Here is a 24,483-nt window from a genome sequence, read left to right as displayed (position 1 = left end):
CCACACTGCCATTGCTGAGGATTCCTGCTCGCCGTGGAATCGGCACATACAACGCTCTTAATCTGAAAGGTAAACTCTAATAGAAAGGTATTTAATTTGAGAAAAAAAGGGGAAATTTTTATTTTCCAGCTGCATCTTGTAACTACAAGATGTTTGCATGCACTCACTTTTTAGCATGACACTTTTCACCTGTTCCTCAGGTGACAACAAGAGTTTCAAACATTATTTTAACCATCACCTCCATAAAAAACACACTTTTTCTTTTAAAAACGAACGCAAATGTAGAATGAACATTAGGATAATCTATTCAGTAAACGGTATCACAAAATTAAAGACATATATTTGTTCTTTATGCAGAAAGGTTTGCAAAATAATGCCTCCAAAAGACAGACAGACACACAAAGATCCAAAAACACACAGAAGTCCCACTCGGACAGAAATAAATCAAAACAAAACCAAATACGGCCACAGCCGTAACAATGCCACAAACAGACATTAGGTAATAGAAAATAAATCAAGACTTTTAAATTATCCTTACAGGAGCTCTAATGCACCATCAGCTGTGTCAATAAGACATTTTTTTTAATTGGCAGCAGATGTTATTTAAAATAAATCATTTATTTTATTCAAATATTTTCATATTTTTTAACTCCCACTCATCCATTTTCATGCTTTTATTTTGAAAAATTTCAGACTCTAAAGCCTAATAATTCATAAAAAAAAATTTGTGACGCCTAAATTATTTTACAAACTGAGTTTTCAAATGAAAACTTGAGCTGAAGACGCACAATGAGAGACACATCTAGAGTGTGTCTGAAGAATGAGGTCAGTAATCACACAGAAGGATCTGTGTTGTTCCTTTTTAAGCATCATGACTCAAGTTGAGGTTTATTCTTTCTGATGCAGAAACCGGAGAACTGTTTTTACACAAAGGAAGCGATTCGTATCAAGATTTTGGGATGTTAAATTCCGGAAAATAATCAGACCCAGAACTTTTAGCATGATACCGTTGTATCTATCCTGGATTTTGAGAAACTTTAATTTTAGAAATTTAAAATAATTTTTATTTAGGACATTTACCTAAAATATATCTAATCAACTATAAAACCTGCTCCTTTTACATCACCAAATACGTTTTACTCTGTTTTATTACCTTTTTGCTTACTATAGTTAAAATACAAAAAAGTTATGGAATTTGTGAACAATCTTTTTGTGTTTTATTGTCCAGGCTGCCACTCTAGTGCCATTATTTATGCTGTTTCCTCTTCCTCTGACCATGAACTTGACTCCATGACACACTAACAATAGGCTGTGACCTCAAACATGAAGACCTTGCTGTTAACACTCCGCTTAAGAGGAAAGAATTCAAATAGAAAAATAATAGTAAAAAAATACAAATCAGAAAATTGCTGATAAACAAGAATAAGTCCAGCTGACAATAATTTTAAGTTTTATTTTGAAAAGTTTTGAATAAATTGTGGTGTTTTTTTAGTGGGACAACCCTTGAGAGAAGTTTTAGACTTCCTCTGTGCGTACCAGGCGCGCGTAAAAACAAAGAAAAGTTGGAGGACTCACCGACGGAACGCAGCATCCGCTCCTGGCGTCTCCAAAGCGCAACAGGCAGCCTCCACAGTGGGAAAAAAGGCGCAGATTTTTTAATAACCACGAATGTGGTAGAAAAGTTTGTAGAAATAATTTAGTTTTTAAAGGTTTTCTGTAGATTTAGACATAGACGAAAGTCCAAAATAGTTGGAATCCGTCGCGTTTTGTGTGTAGAGAGAGTGAGGGCAGAATTGCACTCTTCCCCATGCGCAGAAAGCTTCTTATCCCTTCCATTCGCTGCGCTCAGTATCTCCACATGGCTGACTCACTCCGCCGCGCGTCAAGGCTGGACTGCAACTTATTATCACAGCTTACAAGGGGGTTTGGATCAGTCAGGTTAGCGAGGAAACAAACATTTCCCCTGGTTCCTGTGGGTGGTTCGGGTGCGGGTGCGCACGAAGGCTGCAGATAGATAACAGAGGTTTGCTGGACCAGAGATGAAATGTTTGATGAGAGTGATACATACCACCCACGATCTTGGGTGAAAGACTCCAGTGCTCTCACAGACGGTGGAGCCACACCCTTTGGAATTAACGAAACACATTAAAATATTTCATCATGTGGAAATCCACCAAAGGAAATGATTCAAATAATTCACACAACAGTGATTCTCCTGCTCCTTTTTGTATGTTTTTGGCAAGTAAAAACTCCGTCATACTTTCAGCAATTTTGGTATAAAAACAGCCATCTTGTTCAGGACATTACTGCTTGTACTTTTAGTACTTATAAACTTTATAGTTTTTGAAATATTGAGCAAAATATTCCTCATATAAAATCTATTAGAAAATCTTCAAATGTAATATTTTTATTTAATTATATTCTGTTTTCCTCTCTTATAGTAATTTTTAAGAAATGTCATTGTGCTGTTATATTAGCATTATGCTAGCTCATTTGGATAACTTGGCATATACTGGGTTTTTATGCTATTTTGGAGTTTAGCTAATATTTTAGCAACATGCTAACGTTTTTGTATACTTTAGTTTACTAGTGAATTTTAGGCAGTTTGAAGTTGAGCTAGTAATTAAGCACTGTGCTAACTTTTTGTCTAATTTGGCATCTGCTGGGGTTTTTTATGATAATTTGGAGTTTAGCTAATATTTTAGCAATATGCTAACGTTTTTGGCTAATTTTTTTATTTACTGGGTTTTTTTTAAGTCCAATTTATACTTTACCTAATATTTTAGCAACAGACTAACCTTTTTGTATACTTTAGTACACTAAGGAATTTTAGGCAGTTTTTTTTTATCTAACTTGGTATCGGCTGTGGTGTTTTTTAAGTTTAGAGTTTAGCTAATATTTTGGCAACATGCTATTGTTTCTGACTAATTTGCTATCTACTGGGCTTTTAAAGCTAATTTAGAGTTTGCTAACATTTTTGAATAATTTTGTTTACTGAAGAATTTTAGGCTATTTTGGAGTTTAGCTTGTAGCTATTTAAGTAACATGCTAGCTTTTTGGCTAATTTGGCATCTAATAAGGTTTTTTGGGCTAATTTGGAGTTTAGCTCATATTTAAGCAACATACTAAATATTTTTGCAAAATTGGCATGTATTATGGATTTTTTTTGAATTTACTACAAATTTTTCAGAAATTTAGGTAAGCTTCGACACTTTCATATTTCTTTAACAACATTTCCAGTCTTTCCAGTCAAACTTTAATATTAATAGTTAGCATTTTCAGCAAATCCCTTTAGCAATTAAAGTAAATTGCGTCACCATTTTCAGCAAAAAGCTTCAGCATCTTCAGCAACTACTTTCAGCAAAAAGCATTCACATTAGCATTATCACAGGTAGTGCAACTTTTCTAGTTTTAATAGTTGTGGATTACTACTTACTGAAACTGAAGATTAAAAGTATTTTTTTAAATAAAACCTTTTTTTATTTTGCAGTTTTATTTTAAAATAAAATATAGATTTTTTTTTTAATTTCATTAAATTTTTTTCATTTTGAATTGTAACTTTAAAGCCTCACAATGTGTGTGTTTTGTTAGATTAATGTGGTATTTCTAAAGAATCCTTGAAATATTAAATAGAAAATCAAAAAACAACAACAATAAAAGGACAATTGCATTTTGATTTTAGTCTTATTAACATTTTGTAGCATTTAAAACAGCTTTAAAGAAAAAAATCACAGACAGTAAGCTGGACACTTTGACAGCTCAATTTAACTAAAACTTTTACACGCAGATGTGACTTTCGTTACTGCCTGTTTTGACTCCCCGTGCAGCAGCACAGTGGCACAGCCCTGTTGACCCCATGCTGCATGGAGACAAGGGTAATGAGATCAGCCTTGCATGAGTGTGAGTGTCATTCCTGACGTGTCCTCTCCAGATTGCGTGTGCGCGGCTTTCAGGCTCTGCGGCTCATGTGACAAAATCACTGCAAGTAAGAGAGCATGGATTACTTGGTGAGGTTATGGAGTTCACAGAGCTGCGTGTTCAGTGTGAGAGTTAGACACTAAGAGCTTGTCCCGGAGGAAATGACATAAAATGTCAAGGATTTCTTACTGTTTTTACTGTTACTGCCATTATTTTCTGTACTAATGCTTCACTTATGAGGTCAAAGTAACTGTTAATGACATTTAATTTTCAAGTATGAATCACTGTGTCTGTCTGCTTTTTTAGTTATTATTTGACAGATATCATTAAATAAAGCCAATATAAGGTTTAAAGATTAAATCCAAATCTTAAAGAGCAATTAATCTTTATTGCATCATGTGGTTAAAGCATATGTTGCTCTAAGGAGCAGATGTTGGCGAACTTGAGCTCTACTGCAATTTTTTTCTCATCAAATCGAAAGACTACCTTTAACTTTCTGTTTACCCAGAAGCTTTCGCTCTTTCTCCTGTCATCAGTGAGTCACATGTTTGTCACTGCATCAACACACTGCTTCTGTGTTTTGTGCTTGTTTGTGTCGTCAGCGGACATCCCGGTTTGTTTTTTGAACATGAGATGCTCCGTTCATGCTGCATTATTGGGCCCATTTCCCCAAGGGGAGCAAAAAGACATTTAACACGAGAGATGCTTCCAGGTTCCACTCAACAAACTTCACTGACAAATTCTGAAAGCATCACATTTTTTAGATTTATTAATATTTAATGTTCACATGGCTAAATAAATAAACAGTGCAGTAAAAATAACAATAGAAATGTGTTTTTTTTACATTTCTTACCCTTACTAAAACTGCATTTTCTTGTACATTGTTTGCCTTTATTTTGTTTTTAAATATATCAAAAACGAATAATACTTTATATATTTGCTTCATTGAAAAATGCAGTTGTATGAGTGGCTTACTGGCAAAGACGTTACCAAATGAATTTAATAAGTCAGGAGAACATGTCAAGGTTATTGTCTGGAGTCACAAGCTTGAGAAACCATTAGGTCTAGATCAGGGGTCTGCAACCTGTGGCTCTTATATCGATTATTGTGGCTCTTTAGCCTTAATGAAAAATGCTAACGTTTGATCAAATACTAGATGAGTTATTTAAGTTTTGTCATATCTGTTTGGATTTTTAACATGTAAAACAACTAAGCAAAAAATTACTGTCAGAATCTCTGTAGAAATGTTCTTTAAATTTGTGTTTTTAATTTATAGTTAGTCAAATAAAAGTCTAAAAGTTTTTTATTTTGGTAAATTACACTAAGGTGGTTAAAGTTTTAAACAATTGAAGTTTAAAATGACTGTCCTGTGTTTTTAATTCAACTAAATCTGCTGCAGCGTGAGGACCTTTTTAGAAACAGGGTGGGTTTTATTTTGAAAGGAAATAAAAAAAATGTTATATATACCAACATATAGACACTTTGTAATTCAATTATTGAAATATTTAGAAGCTACATTTATAATTACATGTTTCATTGCCAAAAAAAATCATAAATATTGTGCGTTTTTAAATGATTACATGAGACTTTGTGGCTCTAGTCTGTAAGAAACTAGAATAAATGGCTCTTTTAGCGTTAAAGGTTGCAGACCCCGGTCTAGATTCAAAAATTCAAGTCAAGCGTCAAGTCTGGACTCACAAGTTCAAGAAAAGTACCAAGTCTAGAATCACAAGTTCTAACAAGTTCAAGTCAAATATCAAGTCTAGATTCACAAACTTAAATCAGGTATCAAGTTCCAAATCAAGTATCAGAGTAGAGAGATGCCGGAGAGTCTGAAAACATCATTTGTTTTCACTTCAGGTGATGAAAATCAGAGGCAGAAATATGATTTTAAGTTTCTAGTGGCTCGTAAGCAAAATCAAATCAAACTCTTGATTGATTCACAAGTTCAAGTCAATTATGGAGTCTGGAGTCACAGGACAAGTGACAAGTCTAGGATCACAAGTCAATCAAGTCTAGACTCACAAAGTCAATTCCTATACCAAGATTAGAGTCACAAGTTCATGTTAAGTATCAAGTCTAGTCACAGGTCAAGTGTCAATTCGAGAGTCACAAGTTTATGTTAAGTATCAAGTCTAGTCACAGGTCAAGTGTCAATTCGAGAGTCACAAGTTAAAGGCAAGTATAGAGTCTAAAGTGACAAGTTCAAGTATCAAGTCTAGGATTAAGTGTCAATCAAGTCTAGACTCACAAAGTCAATTTATGTACCAAGACTAGAGTCACAAGTTCAAGTCAAGCATCTACTCTAGATTGACAAGCTCAAGTATTAAGTCTAGGATCACAAGTTAATGAAGTCTAGACTCACAAAGTCAATTCCTATACCAAGTTTAGTGTCACAAGTTCAAACCAAGTATCAAGTCTAGTCATAGGTCAAATGTCAATTCTAGAGTACAAATTAAAGGCGAGTAAAGTCTAGAGTGACAATTTCAAGTATCAAGTCTAAGATCAAGAGTCAGTCAGGTCTAGGCTCACAAAGTCAATTCATGTACCAAGACTAGAGTCACAAGTTCAAATCAAGTATCAAGTCTAGTCAAAGGTCAAGTTTCAATTAGAGTACAAATTAAAGGCAAGTACAGAGTCTAGACTAGAGTGATAATTTCAAGTATCAAGTCTAAAATCAAGAGTCAATCAAGTCTAAGCTCGCAAAGTCAATTCATGTACCAAGACTAGAGTCACAAGTTTAAATCAGGTATCAAGTCTAGTCAAAGGTCAAGTTTCAATTAGAGTACAAATTAAAGGCAAGTATAGTCTCTAGATTAGAGTGATAATTTCAAGTATCAAGTCTAAGATCAAGAGTCAATCAAGTCTAAGCTCGCAAAGTCAAGTCGTGTACTAAATCTAGATTCAAAATTTCAAGTCAAGGATGAAATATAGATTCAGAAGTTTAACTTTTAGTAGTCTTAACATCTTTTTTTATTGCCACATATATGTACACAGTACAACAGAGTAAACCATTTTGACTCAGTAAAAGAAATGCTTTTGTTTTCACTTTCTCAGAAACAATCAACATGAAAACAGGATTAAAACTTGTTTGTTAGGTCTGACATTATGTACTGATGGTGAAACAAATCAGACTGAAGGATAACCTTCATATACAGATGCCAACGTTACAGCTCTGAAACACATCTGAAACCCACTAAGACACATTTAAATGAATTTAAACGCAACTCACATCAAATGTGAAGTTTATTTCAAGGAACATTGTCATCACTTGCTATTCCACCACCTTCTCTTTTAGAAATAAACCCCGGTTTGCTCAACAGTAGCAAAAGCATCCCTGTAACCCTGGACAAGAATAAGTGGATAAAGTCAATGGATTGAAGGATAAACTCTGGTTGCATTTTCAAACTGTCTATCTAAAACCAGGTCCCTTCTGATGCATGATCAGGAGTTCAGACACATCATGTTTGCAAATGGAAAAGCACTTGATATTTAGACGAAGCATTATGACTTACATGCTTTGTTGCTTTGCCTCAAAATCAATAGTTTGCCATCATCCATAAGTAGCATGAGCGTTAAGGTCGCCTGGGATTCTGCTGAGATGTTTTGCTTGAATGCTCCTTGACCTCAGACTGTCTGGAGGCTCTGTGCACACTAAGCCATGCTCATTTGTAAACAGAGTGTTTTGCAGAAGTTCACCCTCCTGCCTTTGAATCGACTGCTTTTGCACAAAGAGGCTATTCTCTGGGATTCCTGGAAGACAGTTCTGCTTCAAATTTGTTTGAGGCAGAGTTCTTCGGATTTAGAAAACATTTTAACAAACTATGCATTAAAGAGTGATCTAAAGATAATGACTTTAACATGGTGTTTTTCTGCACTCAGACCACCAACGTCATAAGCGATACATCCCCTAAAACACTGCATGAAATCTAACAAGACTGTAAACCAAAAACTGGCACAAGATCTAACACTCATGGTTGTACTCCCCCTTCTACTCTGTTGACTTTCAAAGTCTAAACTACCACTTTTTTGAGACAAATGTATTAAATTCTCAGTAGGATTCTCCATGTGGGCTTCACCTTGTCATTGTCTGACTTGAGAACGACTCAGTGTGTCTGGATTTGGGACGTACAAAAAGTCTGGGAGAAAACATTAACTGAGGCAAAGCTTCAAAGCCTTTAAATAAAATCACACTGTTCACGTTTTCCTCACTTTTAGGGGGGTTGACATGTCCTCACCTACCCCCAAGACTGGAAAAACTCACACAGCCATCCTCTTTTGTAAGCCCCAAGTTTCTGAGTGCTGCAAGTGGGGCAAGTAATTAAAGATGCTGCCTCTCAGTTTCTGCAACTCAACGGGGGGAGCCCCTTCACGAAATGAAGCCCTCACTCTGAGTCCAGACAGCAGTTGATGAAGGATTATCTTCTGGGAAGGATTTGAACCACAACCGTAAATGAGGTGTCCTCAAGTGAAACGTTTTCTGTAATTCTTATTTTTCTCCTCCATGATCAATGTTCAAACGACTGGCACGTCCGTGAATTAAAAGGGACACTAGTCATACACCACTACCAAATCCGAATCCCTGATTGGTTGAAGTTCAACCGGGTTTAACTGGCAACGCGCTTTCAGTGGCTGCATGTTTTGAATGCAGTGCTTGAAACTGGTTGTAGAAACTTGTGTTGCGACGTTTGAAAGCGAGGATTTTGAACGAGGAAGTCCAAATGTGTTCACATAGAGAGTTTGTTGATAGTGATTGCTTAAATCCGCATTGCCAAGGTCAGTGTGACAGTAGAAGTACCGTAAAAAATACTAACAATGACAAATGACAACATCCGCAGGACCAAAAAAGAAACAATATAAAACGTTTTTAAAATGGGCAAAAAAATGAGGATATCTTTGCTATGACGTCAATGTGTGACTGCAATGTGTTAAAGAGTCTTGTTGCTGTTGGACAGGAATGAACAATAAAAGTTTACCTTTCTCCTCCATGGATTTAACAGTGTTGTGCTATAGAAGTTTCTCAAGACTCCATAGTGTGATGCAGAGGGTGGGAGGGGTCATCCATGATAGATGTCAGACTCATCTGTCACCGCCCCAGTTGTGTCCGTTGTGCACCCGAAAACCCAACCAGCTCCTTTGACGGTTCCGTCTAGCCTTTTAGCTCATGTAGTTTCACTTTGATGTTATTTGTTTTTATCTGTTATTTAACCCGGTAAAGCCCACTACATTTACAACTGACAGACAATCATTTTTTTTGGAAAGATGTTTTTACACGGGCTGCACGGTGGCGCAGTGGTTAGCGCTCTTGCCTCACAGCGAGAAGGCCCCAGTTCGAATCCCGGCTGGGACCTTTCTGTGTGGAGTTTGCATGTTCTCCCCGTGCATGCGTGGGTTTTCACCGGGGACTCCGGCTTCCTCCCACTGTCCAAAAACATGCTTCATAGGTTAATTGGTGACTCTAAAATTGTCCCTAGGAGTGAATGTGTGTGTGATTGAGGCCCTGTGACAGACTGGCGACCTGTCTAGGGTGTACCCCGCCTTCGCCCATCAGTAGCCGGGATAGGCTCCGGCACCCCGCGACCCCGAAAGGGAAGGAGCGGCCAAGAAGATGGATGGATGGATGGATGTTTTTAAACCCTATGGTGAAATCCATATATATATATATATATAATTTGTTTATGAGATATAGATAGTATCAATTATTATGTTTTAGGTGATTTGCAAGTTTTGCTCACAACATATTAGTTCAAGATCCAAAAATATTGACACGATTATTCAGATAAAAAGCACTTCAAATTTAATCCACAGATTTTTTTTCAACATTTATAACTGTTTTATAAAGAGATAATTAACGACAAATTATACAGTCTTTCAATACAGCAAATAGCAATTTTAAACAAATGAGTAATAGTAGATGAGTTTTTGCGGGAAACTTTTCCTGCCAAAAGTGTTAATGAGATTTAATGGAAGCAGCCATTTTGAAATGAACAGGAAAAGCCCTTCTACTGCCTCTAGTGGAATGATGATGAATTACAGGCCAGAAAACCAAAAAACACAAACACAAACACAAAAGCATTACAAAATCCTTAATAGGTCATCTTTATAGACTAACATTCAGTTACTCTATAAGAATTGGCTCTTCCAGTTCAAGCTAGAATTCTTAAGGTTATTTTGTTGAGTTTAAAATTACTTATGATTTTATTTTAAAAAATATGAAGAGGAGATTCAAGTCAAGCTTAAATGCAGTTTCTGTGATAGTAACAGCACTGTCATTACGCAGCCGCCATCACTATATGGATGAAAGGATGAACTCTTGATGTCTGTTTTTATCTACAGCTATAACTTAAATCATCAATATCATTCGATGTTCTATGAAAAATATCTCAAGTTTTTTATGAATTGTACACAATCTGCTGTGAGAACTTATAGTCCTAACGGAAGTGAAGTAAATGCACTGAGGCAGTGCATACTTGGAAGTTAGACACAATTAAGTTCAAGGAATTATTTTAACCCTTCACATACAATACTTCATTGAAATACCATTCTGTGGTTTTCTAAATACAAGTGAGTGATTCTTTGAAAACCGCTTTGAGGAAATGTTAAATACTTTCAAAGGTTAAACTGGTTTTTCTTCCTTTAATCAGCATGTTGCCAAAGTTTCGCTGGAGGACTTTTGAAATGTTTGGGATGGTGAAGAGAAGAGTTTATTGTCAAACCATATGGATGCTCTGTGTTTATTCATGCTGTTTTAACACTGCCCAGCACATTTACATGTATGCAGTGGACAGGTAATCTCTGAGATCACTCTGAACTCTGGACAATGAAAAGTAAGCCTGTAGTGAGTGGAGTATGTAATCTAAAATTTTCTACTGAATAATAATCTGAAAATGAGCAATTAGCCAAAACAGCTAGCATGCAGCTGAAACATTCTTCAGCTAAACGGTCTAAAAAAACTTAAAAAGAAAAGCCTAAATTAGCTAATACAGCTAGGATGTATATAAAATATTAGCCAAACTCAAAAATGTCCTAAAAAATCTTAGTAAATCCCAAAATAGTCCACAAAGCTAGCAGAATGCCAATTTTTAAAACTTTAAAATCGTTACTTTTCAAAAATAGTTATAAATAATATAAAGGCAGGAATATTATTTCAGAATAAATCAACTTGAACCTTAAATAATATTTTAGTCTCCAAAAAATATGTTTTATCAAAATTATACAGGTTACAAATAAGCGCAAGATAATGCCGAGCCATAACATAATAAAATTATCTGGAGGGTCGGATAGAATTACTCGGAGGGCCGGATCCGGCCAATGGGCCTTGACTTTGACACGTGCTTTAAGTAAAAAACAAAAAGCTGAACTGCTTACTTTATAATGCCTTTTCTGACTAATAACGAAAAATAACCTTTTTTTTTTTTTTTACCTGTCTCTACTCCTTTTTATAGTATCTGAATAAAATGTCCTTCATTTGTTGTCCATCATATCAACATGAGCACATTGGGGTCAATGTTGTAAGTCTTGTTCTAGAATTCCTTTAAAGCTCTATAGCCTCCATGACCTTATTTCTATAGTCATATCTTGACAAACTTGACGTCACCTGATCTAACTTGGAAAAATATTTTGGTTGGGATAGCTAACAGCAGCTATCACTATAAGGAATAAAAGCAAATGAATGACACAGCACCAGAAAAATGTGAATCCTGGACTAAGATTGCATGTACTTTTGCAGCTGTTAACTGACTTTCTGTGAGGAGGCCTCATAACAGGCATGGTTTACAGCACTCTGTTCAAGTCCTGCTTCATTTACAGTTTGTCTCAAGTTACAAAAGAGGAAACCAGTTAATTACTTTGACTGAAAGATGTTTTTGAAAGCTCACGTCAGTGACTTCATGAAACCCAATACCTTAGCACTGACAGAGTTTGAGTGCAGCACCTTGAGCTGGTCAAAGCGTCCATCAATGCAGCTTCCTAGTCCCGTTTAGGGTCACTCTGTCATCGAGGCAGGGGATTTCCAATTCACCATATGTTGCCAGATAAGATACAATCCCTGCACTAAATTTGAGACATATTTACAGCAGAATATCTGAAATGAACATCAATTCCTGCCTTGGGTGACACACCTACAACATCTGACAAAACCTTGAAGAAGTTCTCAGAACATTTCTATTTTAATAATTATCTTCTTAATCATGCAGATGTGGTTTTAGGGGGTTGCATGTGGAGGTGAATATGATAATTTATGAAATATGCTGTAGAGAAATGTCACACTTTCAGGGGTCTAGCCTAACAAGTACTTTTACACGATTTGAGCTGTCGCTGGAAGGGATCTCCTCTGACGCCATTGATATGTCTGGAGAGCAGTAAAGTGAGATGAAGCGTGCAGGTTTGGTGCCTGAAACCAGGCGTACAGTCATTCTTTAGTCCACTGTGGGAGTTTGAGGCAAACCTTTTTGCCCTCTCTTGGTTCCTCAGTGGATAATCTCACTGCCATTTGGAATGAACTGATACAGTACAATATGTGACATTTTTTTGCTTTTTTGCCTGCATTAATGAACACCTTAAGAATACATGACAGCACTATGCAAGTATGTCAACTCGAAACTGAAAAGAAGTATCTGTTTTTCTTATTTTTGGTAATTATTATGCAGTTATAATTATAACTTAGACCTCTAGCTCATTAGCATAAACTTTCCTTAAGAGCCCATTGTATATACATTTGTTTGTGTTTTCTTCCCTGTAGTTCATCCTCATTCCACTAGGGGCAGTAGAATGGCTTTTCCTGCTCATTTCAAAATGGCTGCCTCCATGAAATCTCAAAAACACTTTTGGCAGGAAAACGTTTGGCTAATTTTTGAGACTTTATTTTGAGGATAACTCATTCAACTTTTTAAATGACTACTAATCCTTTATAATACATTTACACCATGCTACAAACGTGTGGATCATATTGGAGACAGTGGGTAAATAAGGTGCTTTTTACCCGAACACTCATATCAATATTTTTGATACATTGTTGTGAAATAAAACTTACGAAAAAGTAATCATTTTAATTTAAAAAAATAGATTTTTTTGTGGATTTCATGAAAGAAATGAAAAAAATCTTAATTGAAAAAAAAAAATCATTTTCTGTCAATGATTTGATATAGTGGGCTCTACAGGATTATTCTCAAAATGTGTTAAACTTGATGTAGTTTTTCTTGCTGGTGTCATTTAAGGTTGATTGGACAGAAACACTTAAAATATGAACATTTTAGAATAAAAAACATGAATTTGGGCAATGCAACAAAACAAATAATATTATTATTAATAAACCTTTGTTCATACAAGATAATCTTTTGAAACATTTTTAGAAAAATAACAATAATGCTAAATAAAAGTTACAATTCACTGAACAAGAAGAACAAATCATGCAAAATACAAACAAATCATCATCAATATTGTTCAGACATTCACTGAAAGCAGATGCTTGGGTCTATATTTCTGTACATTTCAACTCTTAACTCTAAGAGTTTGATTCCACTGAACATTTTTATATCCTGCTTAAAAATCTTTCAGGATAATTCTTTAAAAATCTAATTTCTGTGGAACATTAGATAGTACAAAATCCTGAGTGAAGGTTGTGATCTTCTTAAAGTCACACTCTGATCATCTTTTGGTCTATTCTAAAAGCTTTTCCAGAGAACCTTTAATAATGATAATGACATTTTTGGCCAAAATCAAAAAACTTTTTAGAATATGGTTTCTGCAGAGCAGCAGGAGTTTATTAGAAATTTACCTCTGAGTTGTGGACGGGACCAAAAAAAGTAGTAGCTTCTACATGTCACCTTTACAAGCTTTTTCCAATGGCATTTTCTCTCTGTTCCTGATTCATAATACTTTGAATCAAGAAACACTCCAAACTGCAATTTTAAGCTATTTTCTTTCTTTATAAATGTCCTCTATCATCAGAGAAAGGCCATAAGAACATTTCAAAAATACCCAAAACTCTCTTTTTATCAGAGTGGGTCTTTAAGTTAGCTAAAATATTTGTAATCTCTTTCAAAAGTACTCAAGTAAAAGATTGTGTGCGTTCTGTACAGTGACAGTTTATGTACGTAAAAATACATTTAGTACCTTTTAATTTCAACAACTGACACCATCTCTGGATCATTTTTACAGGCAAAACACTCAGTTGTGGAGCTGGTTTAATGTGCGTTAGGTCACCTGAGGTCAGCGCTCACGGATGTGTCCCACGGTGCTTCAAGTCTGACACTTTACCCTGTTTTTATGATGAAGGTGTCTTCTCACACTCAACTGGAAGCTGTCACACGAGGAAAGCTCGTCCCTCCCCGGAGTTCACCTGTGACCCGCATTTAAGGACACGACTGAATAGATGCTGCCAGATGTTTTCTATATCTGTGTTGGTTATTTTCTTTTTTGTGTGTTTGTTTTTTTTCCCCCTCAGGGGGAACATGGATAGGTTTAAACAGACACGCAGACGTGCCTTAACAAGACATGCAGCAGGCGATGATAACACATTCAGATGGGCCCTCTATTTTCGGTCATGAGACTTCATGAACTTGTTCACCCTGGCCTGTGCAAAATCAAAACCAGTTGGCTGCAGATTCAAATTTCAAAATACAGTAGGAACATTTAGAGCGCTCGCATTCGCTGCAGTTCGTGCATTTGCGTGCAGCTCAGAGAAGCGAATGAGAAATAACTTCTTTGAACCTTCAGATACTTTCCGGGTTCTTCCATGCGTGGATTGTCTTCATTTGTTGTTATCTGCCTGAGTGTTAACAGGTCGCATTTTGCCATTTTTTTCTGCAATTTTTACACATTCCAGTTCCCCCGGAGACATTCACTATGTTGTTTGTAAATAAAGTTTGAAAAAAATGAGTGTATGGCTGCCATCTTTACAAATGACCGCCATTTAGAATTTAGATTTGTCTGAAATATTAACCTAAGGGGATGGATCAAATGGGGAAAACACATTTCACACACCTAGGTGTGTGACAGCTAATTGGACTTTAATTTTAAGTTTAATTTTGAATATTTGCAGCCAACAAAATCCAGCATTGGAGGCACTTAAAATACATGTGACAATGCAGCAATGTTCATCTTGGCACCACGTAGTACGTGTGGCCAACATGAATTTCCTTAACTTTTTGTGCTGGTTGCACATTAATACATACAAATAAAATCAGCCTTTTTTTTTAATGTTCAGCTTGGGGCCCCCAAAGTCTTGGGCCCCCCAGGCAAGTGCCCTCCCTTTGTCTAATGGTAAGTCCGCCCCTGTTCATAACTAAAAGATAACATTTTTATTTTAAAATTCTGTGCGGACAGCAGTAATGTTATTGCAAATTACTAACAGGAGGATATTTTTCTTACAGTAAGTGACCTGGATCTACTTTCATCATGAAGCAATCAAAACTGGTCAACACACAGAACCATAATCTGCTCCCCTCCCCTGCAACCCTCGCAGATGACAAGCAGACATTGTCCTCGTGCAAGAAGAAAGCCGGCTTTTCCTTTGTGGAGGAATGCTTTTGTCAAGGTCAGGGATCTCGAACGGGACTATAAAAGTGCAACATATGTGTGTGGAAAAGCAAACAGGATGCAGGAAACTATTTACAGCAGCACTTATCATGCACTTCACTGTAAACCCATCGCAGTCGGATGATATATGGCATCCTTTTTCCAGTCATTCTGACATCTAAACTGCTCACGATCTTGATCAGAGCTTTGCTGAATGTAGTTCAGCTGCTGCGTGGAGAAAGTTTGGTCGCTCCCTGCGTCACTTTCTTTTTTCCTTCCTATTCAGGAAAACTTAATCAGCACACTGGGCCTCCTAGTGTCGATTCGTGACGGTATCACCACAGACAAAGGAAGCTGTCACCCAGTGTGATGCAGCCAGAATAGAAGAGAATAGAAATAATCATATTGAAAAAATACAAGACAATAGTGGCTTTTAAGGTCAGTAAAAAAAAAAAAAGCCTTATTTCTAAAACATCTGTCTTTGGTTTTGTTCTGTGAAAAAACACCAAAAGGAATCTCTAATGATGAACTGGAGTATTTTGTAACCAGGTGATAATAACTAAACATGATCCACGGGAAGCAGTTGAGTGTAAATTGGCACGCATGTGAATTTTACTCACTTAACTCCTATCTGACCCGTATGATTATGGAGCAGCTTGTGCATTCGACGTGAAACATGCAGAGAGAATGTGAGTCGAGCGCCTTAAAGCTCTGGGGTCCCGGCTCTGTTACTCTCTGCAAATTGGGCCAGACACAGAGAAGACTGATTGCACAGGCAGAGAAAACTTGTTGCAGATTCTTAAAGTATCGTTTCTTTTTTTTTTTTTCTTCGGAGGGGGAGAGCAGAATCTTAACCCCTTCATGCCTGACTTCATCTCCAATTCTACAAAAGAAGAAGTGTTATTTTCTTTTAAGGTGGTACTAAATTAAGTGGATCCCTACATTATATTGCAAATTAGTGAAATACGGTGTGAAGAGATGATTTTTTTAAACAAAAATCTATGATCTATTTGTTTTTTGGGAATTTATCTCAGAAATAAAATAAAAAACTTGCTTATTTTAACCCTTTAACAGCTATGATGAAGAGACTGAAATGTTGGATCCATGTGCAAACAGGTATTTAATGTCGAGATAAACAGTCAAGGAGCAGGCAGAAGAGAGATGTCAAACCGGGCAAAAGTAAAAAAGCAGGGGTCAAAAAACACATAGAAATAGGCTTGGCCGAGCGCTCAGATTGTAAGCACAGCTTAACAAGACTTCGCACTGAACAGAGGTTAGAGAGCAGAATATATGCTGGATGAATGATGAATGATTGGAGACAGCTGGTGAAGACTTGCAAAGGGAGGTGGTGCATGCTGGGAGATGTAGTGAGAAGGCAGTGGAAACAGTCAATACTCTGGCGATAGCTCCCTCTTGTGGTTGGAGGTGGCATTGGCTGGTGGATCTCTGGCAACAACAGAGCTCCAGTGTTTATGTTCTTTGATTTTCTATAACTTTTAAACCATTAACATGATCAATGTAATTCCAACAGATTCTGAAGGAGAAAAGATTTTGTGTTTAAGCGTCGCAGATGACCCCTCAGGTTTTTAAGGGTTAATTCAGGTCTAAGAAATCAAACCCTTAAACCAAGAAACCAGATTGAAAATATCATTTTGATTGACCAGGAACATCAAATGAGAATCAGTTCTTCTTAGCAGGGGTCTGCAGCCTGTGTCTACCCCCTCCTCTCTGGAAAAAACCAAGTTTTTCATTTTGAAAAATAACTGTAAAGTAAGTAAGTCAACTAATACAAACTTTTTAATTCATTCACAAACAGTTGAAGGACATTACGCATCACAAGTCCAACAAAATCTTTTTGACAGAGTTTTGAATGCTGCATACCACTAAAAATCAATTGGAGGTCAGTGAGCACAACCACAGTTAAGGCACACTGGATTATAAGGAAGAGTTTCTATATTAGAACAAATTCAAGAACTTTAGATGCACCTTATGGCTCAAAAACACAAGAAGGGCCACTTTATTAGCTCTGATTTAATTTTATTTTGGTAGATTTACATATTTCTGGTTGAGATCCACCACAAAGGCTAAAAATACACTTTTATTTAATTTAAATCCAAGCTGACACTACACTGCCAACTTCTACATTTGCTGCATTGAGACGATCCTATGTAACACAGGGTGTCTTTTATCTTGAAAGGAAGTTATATGAACCTTTGTAAAAGTTAGAAAATTTGATATTTTGAAAAGAAAAGGCAATTTTCTCATTATGTTTAGAATGCTTTAATGGAAAAAAAAGATAAACAACATTTCATGATATTAATTACAAAAAAATAATTACAAAAATTCAATTCAATTTTAAGTATATAGCCCAATATCACAATATTAATAATATTGTCTTATTGGGCTTCAAACCAAAGGCAGAAAGCCGGTCTGAAAATATGAAAAAATAGCTGATTGCTAAACTAAACAGACTAAACAAACTGGTTATCTCTGTCCTTAGACCCTCCTTCTGTGTAAAGAAAAAAAATTGGGTAAAGAAGAAATATACCAGGATGGTTAAAGAAAAAAAAATCTTATTTAATTCTACAACTACATATTTGAATAGTGTTCATCTAGATCTATTACAAATTTGATTAAATTTTATGAATTAGGCGACAATGGTGAAGATAAAGGCCTTTTTACTCATGTCCAATCGCATCATGTCGATAAAATGAATGGAAAATAAATAAAGAGCACTAAAAACATAGATAAAATGATGACTGGCATTGTCAAGTAAAACAAAAAACACCATCAGTTTTCTTTATTTTGACTATTAATATCATAATTTCAAAATAAAATCTAGTTTGAACAAAACAATTGTCTTTATATTTTATCAAAATGGATTATGGACTTGTTATAATTTGTAGTACATTAAAAGAAAAGTCTATTAATGGTTTACTAAAGGTGTTTGAGACATTAAAAAGTCTGGCATCTCCTGTTACTTTACCTTTGCATGACAAAAACATTAATTTGGTTATACAGTTATACAGTCAAAAGAAGTTAAAGGGCTGTTGTCTGCAACAACAACAAAGTCAATATTTGTTTATAAAAACTCTAAATGGATTTCCTTGAACTTTTGTTTCTAAGCACAGAAAAGGAACGGAAAGTGAAAAAACTAGGGCAGCTTTTCTTAAAAGTCCTTTTGGCCGAAGTTTGAAACGTGTGGTGAAGCTTTTAAAATGCAGAGATGAAGTGCACCGTTCTGCAAAGTTTAAAATCTTTATTCCATGCAATCATGGGCGTGAATGACGTTCCCCCAAATGGGAATAATCATATCCTCGAGTGCACGTGTGATGATTATTCAGCTAGAGAAATGCTTGTGTGTGTGTGTACCCAAATTCTTTCCAGATTTCAAATGTCAGGTTATGAGAGGAGGCAGGTTTGACGATGAATTCTGGGCAAGATCTTCCACAGACTGTGCAGTCAAATAGATGAGTAGCGTTCAAGAGATACTCAGCTGCTTTGGGCTGTGAGCTAACTCGGACCCCGTTAATGCGTTTGGACTTATGGAAGTGCGGACAACGTCTGTTTGATCAGGCTCTTCGGAGTGTTAAAGGGGGAGCTGAGTCTGTGCAGCGATACGCCTGGTGGGACTGGGAGGGAGAGGTGTCTGTGGCAGACACAGTTTCAGTCAAAGTGCAAAGCTGCAATTGGAGGAGATGTCTTCTGCATGGAGAAAGTGGAATGCAATCAGGAGTAAAACAAAAACCCTAACACACACACACACATTGCAGTTGGCAATCCAATCCACTGTAGTGTTGGCTGCAGTCAGGAAGTGCTAATGAAGTTATTAATGATATTCATGTGTGCAGTGGCGTGCAAGCAGAGATCAGGCCTCCATTAGCCAGCTGGTAGACGTCTCAACTTTACTTCATGGTGATTAATAAAGTGGAGGGGAAAAAAAGGAGAGAAAGGTGCATTTCTCCTGACAAGATGAATGGATGAGACCGGAAAGGAGAAGAACAAAAACAAAAAAACAAGTGATGAGGAAAATGACTGGTAAACTTCCTCAAAATGATCTTTGTTATAGATATTTATATACGTTCAGTGATTTTTCCATCAGTTTTAATTTGACTTGTGGACTGTTTGGGCTAAAAAAATCAGAAAATAGGGACTAATCATTGAGCAAATGTAACCATTGGCTAGAATTGAGACTCCCTGTTCTCATTATAAAGCACACTGCACCCTTTGATGAAATTCAAAACATTTTTTCACGCTTAATCATTTTTTTATGATATATAGATGGTATCAACAATTTTTAAACCTTTATTTAGCAATTAAGCTGTTTAAAACATGTTCTTATTTACAATAACAACCTGGGAAGTGGAGAAATACAAGGTAGACTAAATATATGGCATTACCTGCGATAAAGCTAGTGTGAATAAGCGGAATGTGGCTGCTGAAGATGCAAGTAAAGATAGCTCAAGATGCTGAAATTGATAGCTAGCTAAAAATGCTGTAGCTGATAGCTGAAAACGCTGAAGCCAAAGCTTGCTAGAATATTAGCTAAATGCCAAATTAGCCTAAAAACAGGAAAAATGACAATTTTGTAAAAAAGGTTACCATATTGTTAAAATATAAGCTAACCCCCAAAAATAGAACATAGTCTAAACTAGCTAAAACAGCTAGCATGATGCTAAAATATTAGCAAAATTCCAAATAATCCTAAAAACACCAGTAAAATGTCTTATTTTGCTAAAACAATTAGCATAATTCTAAAATACTAGCTAAAACTCAAAATTAGCTAAAAAAAAATAAAACAGTCTAAATTAGCTAAAACAGCTAGATTAATGCTTAAATATTAGCAAAACTCCAAATTAACCTAAAAAATATAATACAGTCTAAATCGGCCAGAACAGCTAGCATGAAGCTAAAATATTAGCTAAAGCATAAATTAGCATAAAAAAACTGGGGAAAAAAACTCTAATTTTGCCAGAAAGGCTAGCACAATAATTAAATATTAACTAAATTCCAAATACACAAATATATGCAGGATTCAGTCAATGTATTAATTCAAAGGTTTTTAAAAGCTGAGATTGATACATAGGTGCTTGTACTTTTTGAAGGTCATTCCAGTCTTTTGCTGCTGCACAATGGAAAGATAGATTTGTATTTCATTTAAGGAACATTGAGCAATGATACATTGAATAACTTGTATTTTTAAAATGTTAGTTTATGATGTAAAAATGTTGAAGTGAGTGCTTGGGAAAAAAGCACCTTGTTATACTGTCTCAAATTTGATCCACACATTTTTAACATGGTGTAACTTTATAATAAAGACAAAATTATCAACACATGTTTGCAATTCGTCAATACAGCGAGTGGTTATTTAAAAAAAATTATTAACATTAAATGAGTTGTTCTCAAGATACGGTTTTGAAAATCAACTAAACTTTTTCCCGGCAAAAATGTATTTGAGATTTCACGGAGGCAGCCATTTTGAAATGAGCAGGAAAAGCTCTTTTACTGCCCCTAGTGGAGTGATAGTGGACTACAGGACAGAAAACATGGACAAAGTTATTGTCAGTGGATTTTTAAGGACGTGTTGGATCATGTTAATGAGATCGGGGTCTAAGAAATGTGTTTATCAAATATAAAAACGATGAAGGGTTAAAACTTCCTTCATCACTATGACACATTTGAGTCGGGAGTTACCTCTGCAAACTTGGCTGCAGTTAAGATGGCGAGGGGTCTTGTGGGGTGGGGTGCTCAACACTGTATCACTGGCTGAACACTGAACACTGCTGGTGGGGCTGCCAGAGGGAAGCTCTTCCCTCCCTGTGATGCCTGGTTGTGTGTTCAATGTCTCCCCCTTGTGGACAGATGTGCCCACAAGGGGGCAGTCTCACAACTATTGCCTGCAGCTGGTTAATCAAAACACCCCAAAGCACAAAAGAGCCTCCTTCTAAAGACAATCTTGTATTACTTACTTTGTTTTTATGCAGAATTTCAAACTTTTTTGCATATACTGGCACCGATATGAAATTCATATAACATCTACACATGTTTTATTATATTTTTTTTACGAACCAACAAAAACAAACTATATTTTGACCAGAAAACATTCATTTGTAAATGACAGATATGAGATTTTATGCTGCAAACTTTGTCTCCATCTACTGGGAAGACTCAGTCACCTGTTTCTTGTTGTTTTTTCAGCCATTGGTCACTGGCGCCTCATCAAGTTCACAGAGCAGAGACAATTTGCATGACATGGACTAAAGATTACACACGTAAAGACAAGTTATACTATTCCCCCTGTGCATTCAAGTCAAAAGTAAAAGCCTGTTTTCTAAAACTTCTACAAAAAAATAAAATTAGAAATATAAAAGCACTCTAGCCTCACATGAAGAGGATCCTGGTTTGAATCCCAGCTGGGTCCCTTCCGCGCATGTTCTCCTTATGCATGCATTAGTTTTTTCCTTTCACAGTCCAAAAGCATGCTTCATAAGTTGATTTTTGTTTCTAAATTTCCTTAGGTGTCCATGTACTGTAAGTGTGTGACACTAGCACCATGATGGACTGGCGATCTGTAGGGTGTACCCCAACAGTAGCTAAGATAAGCTCCAGCAACCTTGTGACCCTCAGCAGATTTAGAAAATGGATTAAAAGTGATATAAAAGTATAGGTTTAAGTTTGACAGCGTGAAACACCTCATCAAGAACTGACACATCTGTCAAATTTGGTTAACCTTTTAATACTTGAAGTGTCGCTGGTGACGCTGAAACACAAAATCTTTAACATACTGTAACTTTTTAACTGTTAACACGATCAATTAATTCCAGCAGATTCTGAAGGACAAAAAAGCGGTATATATATATATATGACATATATATCTCTATAATATATATATGGCATACATATATATATATGGTATATATATATATATATATATATATATATATATATATATATATATATATATATATATATATATATATATATATATGCCTTAATAACTGATCTAAAAACTGCACATTTCATAGCTGCTATCCTTGTGTGACCTTCATTTCCATGTGTTCCAGCTGAACAGCTTTTATTTTGTAAATTCTTCGCCATATTCCAGTAACTGGTGGCAGACGACTTTCCCGTGCTTAACGGGAATTCTGTCTTGGAGGAGCAAGATTATAACCTCTGCAAACCGCCGGTCAGTGGAAAAGATTTCCTCTCTCCCGGGTGTCATATTGGCTCCAGGAGATTTGGAGGTGCCTGATTTGACCAAGAACAAATAAATTTGGTGAGGAATAAAATAAATACTCAGGAGCACATTATTTCGGGAGCGGAAGAATAATGTTGCCGTGTTTTCTTTGAGTCATCTGTGACGGCTTAAGCCATAAAGAGGAGAAAAGAAGAAGTGCTTTGACGTGGAAAAATCATGAGAATTTACAACTAAACTAAGCTGTTGTTAAGTATTTTAAAACCGAATTGTGGAGTCATTTGCAAGAAAAAAAAAATCATAGATTTTGTGAGGCTATTGTTCCCACATTTTGTTTAAAAAGTGAAAGCATGCAGTAAAATGTGTTGCATCGCCATAAAATAAAAACTAATGGCGCGTCTTTCATGTCTTTGCAGCTTTAGTTTGTGGCGAGGTTTACGCTCCGACTGAAAATGCCATTGTCACGTTTGTGGAGGCTGAGGTCATTGCTGTCGCTTTGTAGCCTGCTTGATGGCAACTTCAAGCAAAGGACTCCGATCAGGAACTTAGAAGATACAAGAGGATGAAGAGTAGTCTGAAAATACCCAGCACCCCCTGCCATCAAACAGACCTCTCCTCCGCCCGCTGCAGCTCAGCTGAGGCTGTCGACAGGCAGCTATGGCTTTGGCAACCCCGCCTGTCACTCTTCTGTCTCCGCGGAAACATCTTCTTCCTCCGCGTGCCAAAGAGGAAAGTTGAGGGCGACCGCCGGCAGCCCAGCTCCTGGGAGTTGAAAGAGCAGTCAGGTTTCACAGGAAGCCATTGCTCACGGCGATGCTTCACTGCTCAGACACAACAAAGTGGACTTCTGCAGACACCAACACACAGGAAGAAAAGTGTGGGGTTAAGTGGAGGCCAAGAGCGACATGAGAGTGGGTCCTGGACGTAAATTGTGAGGGATTTTGGGAGTAGCTTACGATGAATTCGAGTAAACTATCTTTTAAGAGTAATGACTGTGTGTTTTCAACATATTTTGGTGTGTGTGTGATCTTCTCACTGTCCCCTCCTGCTTTATAAGACCCATTTTTTATGTGTCAGGTGACTGAGTAAAAAAGACAAACAAGCAGTTTGTGCAGCGCTGTAATGGATATCCAAACATTCCTTTGTGTACGCGAGGCCCCCGCAAGGTTCAGCGTGCAGCTGACACAACAAAGAAAACCTGTGTTTGACAAGCGCTCCAGTGCCAGGTCCTCTTTGAGGATGCCAGGAGGAGATGGGACACTTCAAGCCTAGCTGAGGCGGAACTCTGAGGCTCAAGACCTCGAGACACAAGGCAGGTGTAAAGTGTGTCCTATTGTCTTAAAGTCCCACTCCGAACATTTGTTCAACTATTTAAAAAGCATTCCCAGTGGTCTTTTAATTAGGGCTGGGAATCACGATATGATGCGATACACGATATGCGATACATGGTTCACGATATTGATATCACAATACTGCAATAATTGGTAAAAATCATCTCTAATAACTCACAATATATAGATGAACATATATTTTTAGGAAAAAATGTCCACATTTTTTAGTTTGAACAATCATAATATACAACTTGTGTCTTGTTTTGTGGAAAAAATTATACAAAGCATATAATAGACACTTTTGTGCAACATAACTAAAAACAGTAACACTGTCTTTGACAAGCATTGACACCAGTTGAATTTAAATCATCAGTAAATTCAGTGTTAACAATAGTAAATATGAACAGCAATGCCACTACTTAGTGCAAAATTGTTGTAAACAACAGAACAAAAGTTAAATAGGTAGTTGCCAGACACATTGGTGCCCGCGACAGCCAGTCTCCCAACAAGTGCCCCCTATCT

The 24,483-nt window shown here is 36.5% G+C and overlaps 2 long non-coding RNA genes across 3 annotated transcripts in view; one reads left to right on the top strand and one right to left on the bottom strand.

Moving 5' to 3' along the window:
* The window catches only part of LOC112152440, a 46,637-nt gene extending 44,408 nt beyond the window's left edge, over positions 1-2,229 (bottom strand). The window contains exon 1 of one of the 2 annotated variants that reach the window (XR_002920301.2): positions 1,576-2,229. This is a non-coding gene — a long non-coding RNA (uncharacterized LOC112152440). The remainder of the gene's footprint in view (positions 1-1,575) is intronic. The other variant, XR_002920304.2, reaches the window with a different exon arrangement.
* Positions 1-24,178, top strand: LOC112152442. The gene is made up of 3 exons (XR_002920305.2): positions 1-69; positions 15,291-15,454; positions 23,047-24,178. It is a non-coding gene; the product is annotated as an uncharacterized LOC112152442 (long non-coding RNA).
* Positions 24,179-24,483: the final 305 nt, after the last annotated feature.

The sequence above is a fragment of the Oryzias melastigma genome, linkage group LG6 (genome assembly GCF_002922805.2).
Source record: "Oryzias melastigma strain HK-1 linkage group LG6, ASM292280v2, whole genome shotgun sequence".
Taxonomy (NCBI): Eukaryota; Metazoa; Chordata; class Actinopteri; order Beloniformes; family Adrianichthyidae; genus Oryzias; species Oryzias melastigma.
Note: the sequence above shows the minus strand (reverse complement) of the source record. Positions and strands in the feature narration are given on the sequence as shown.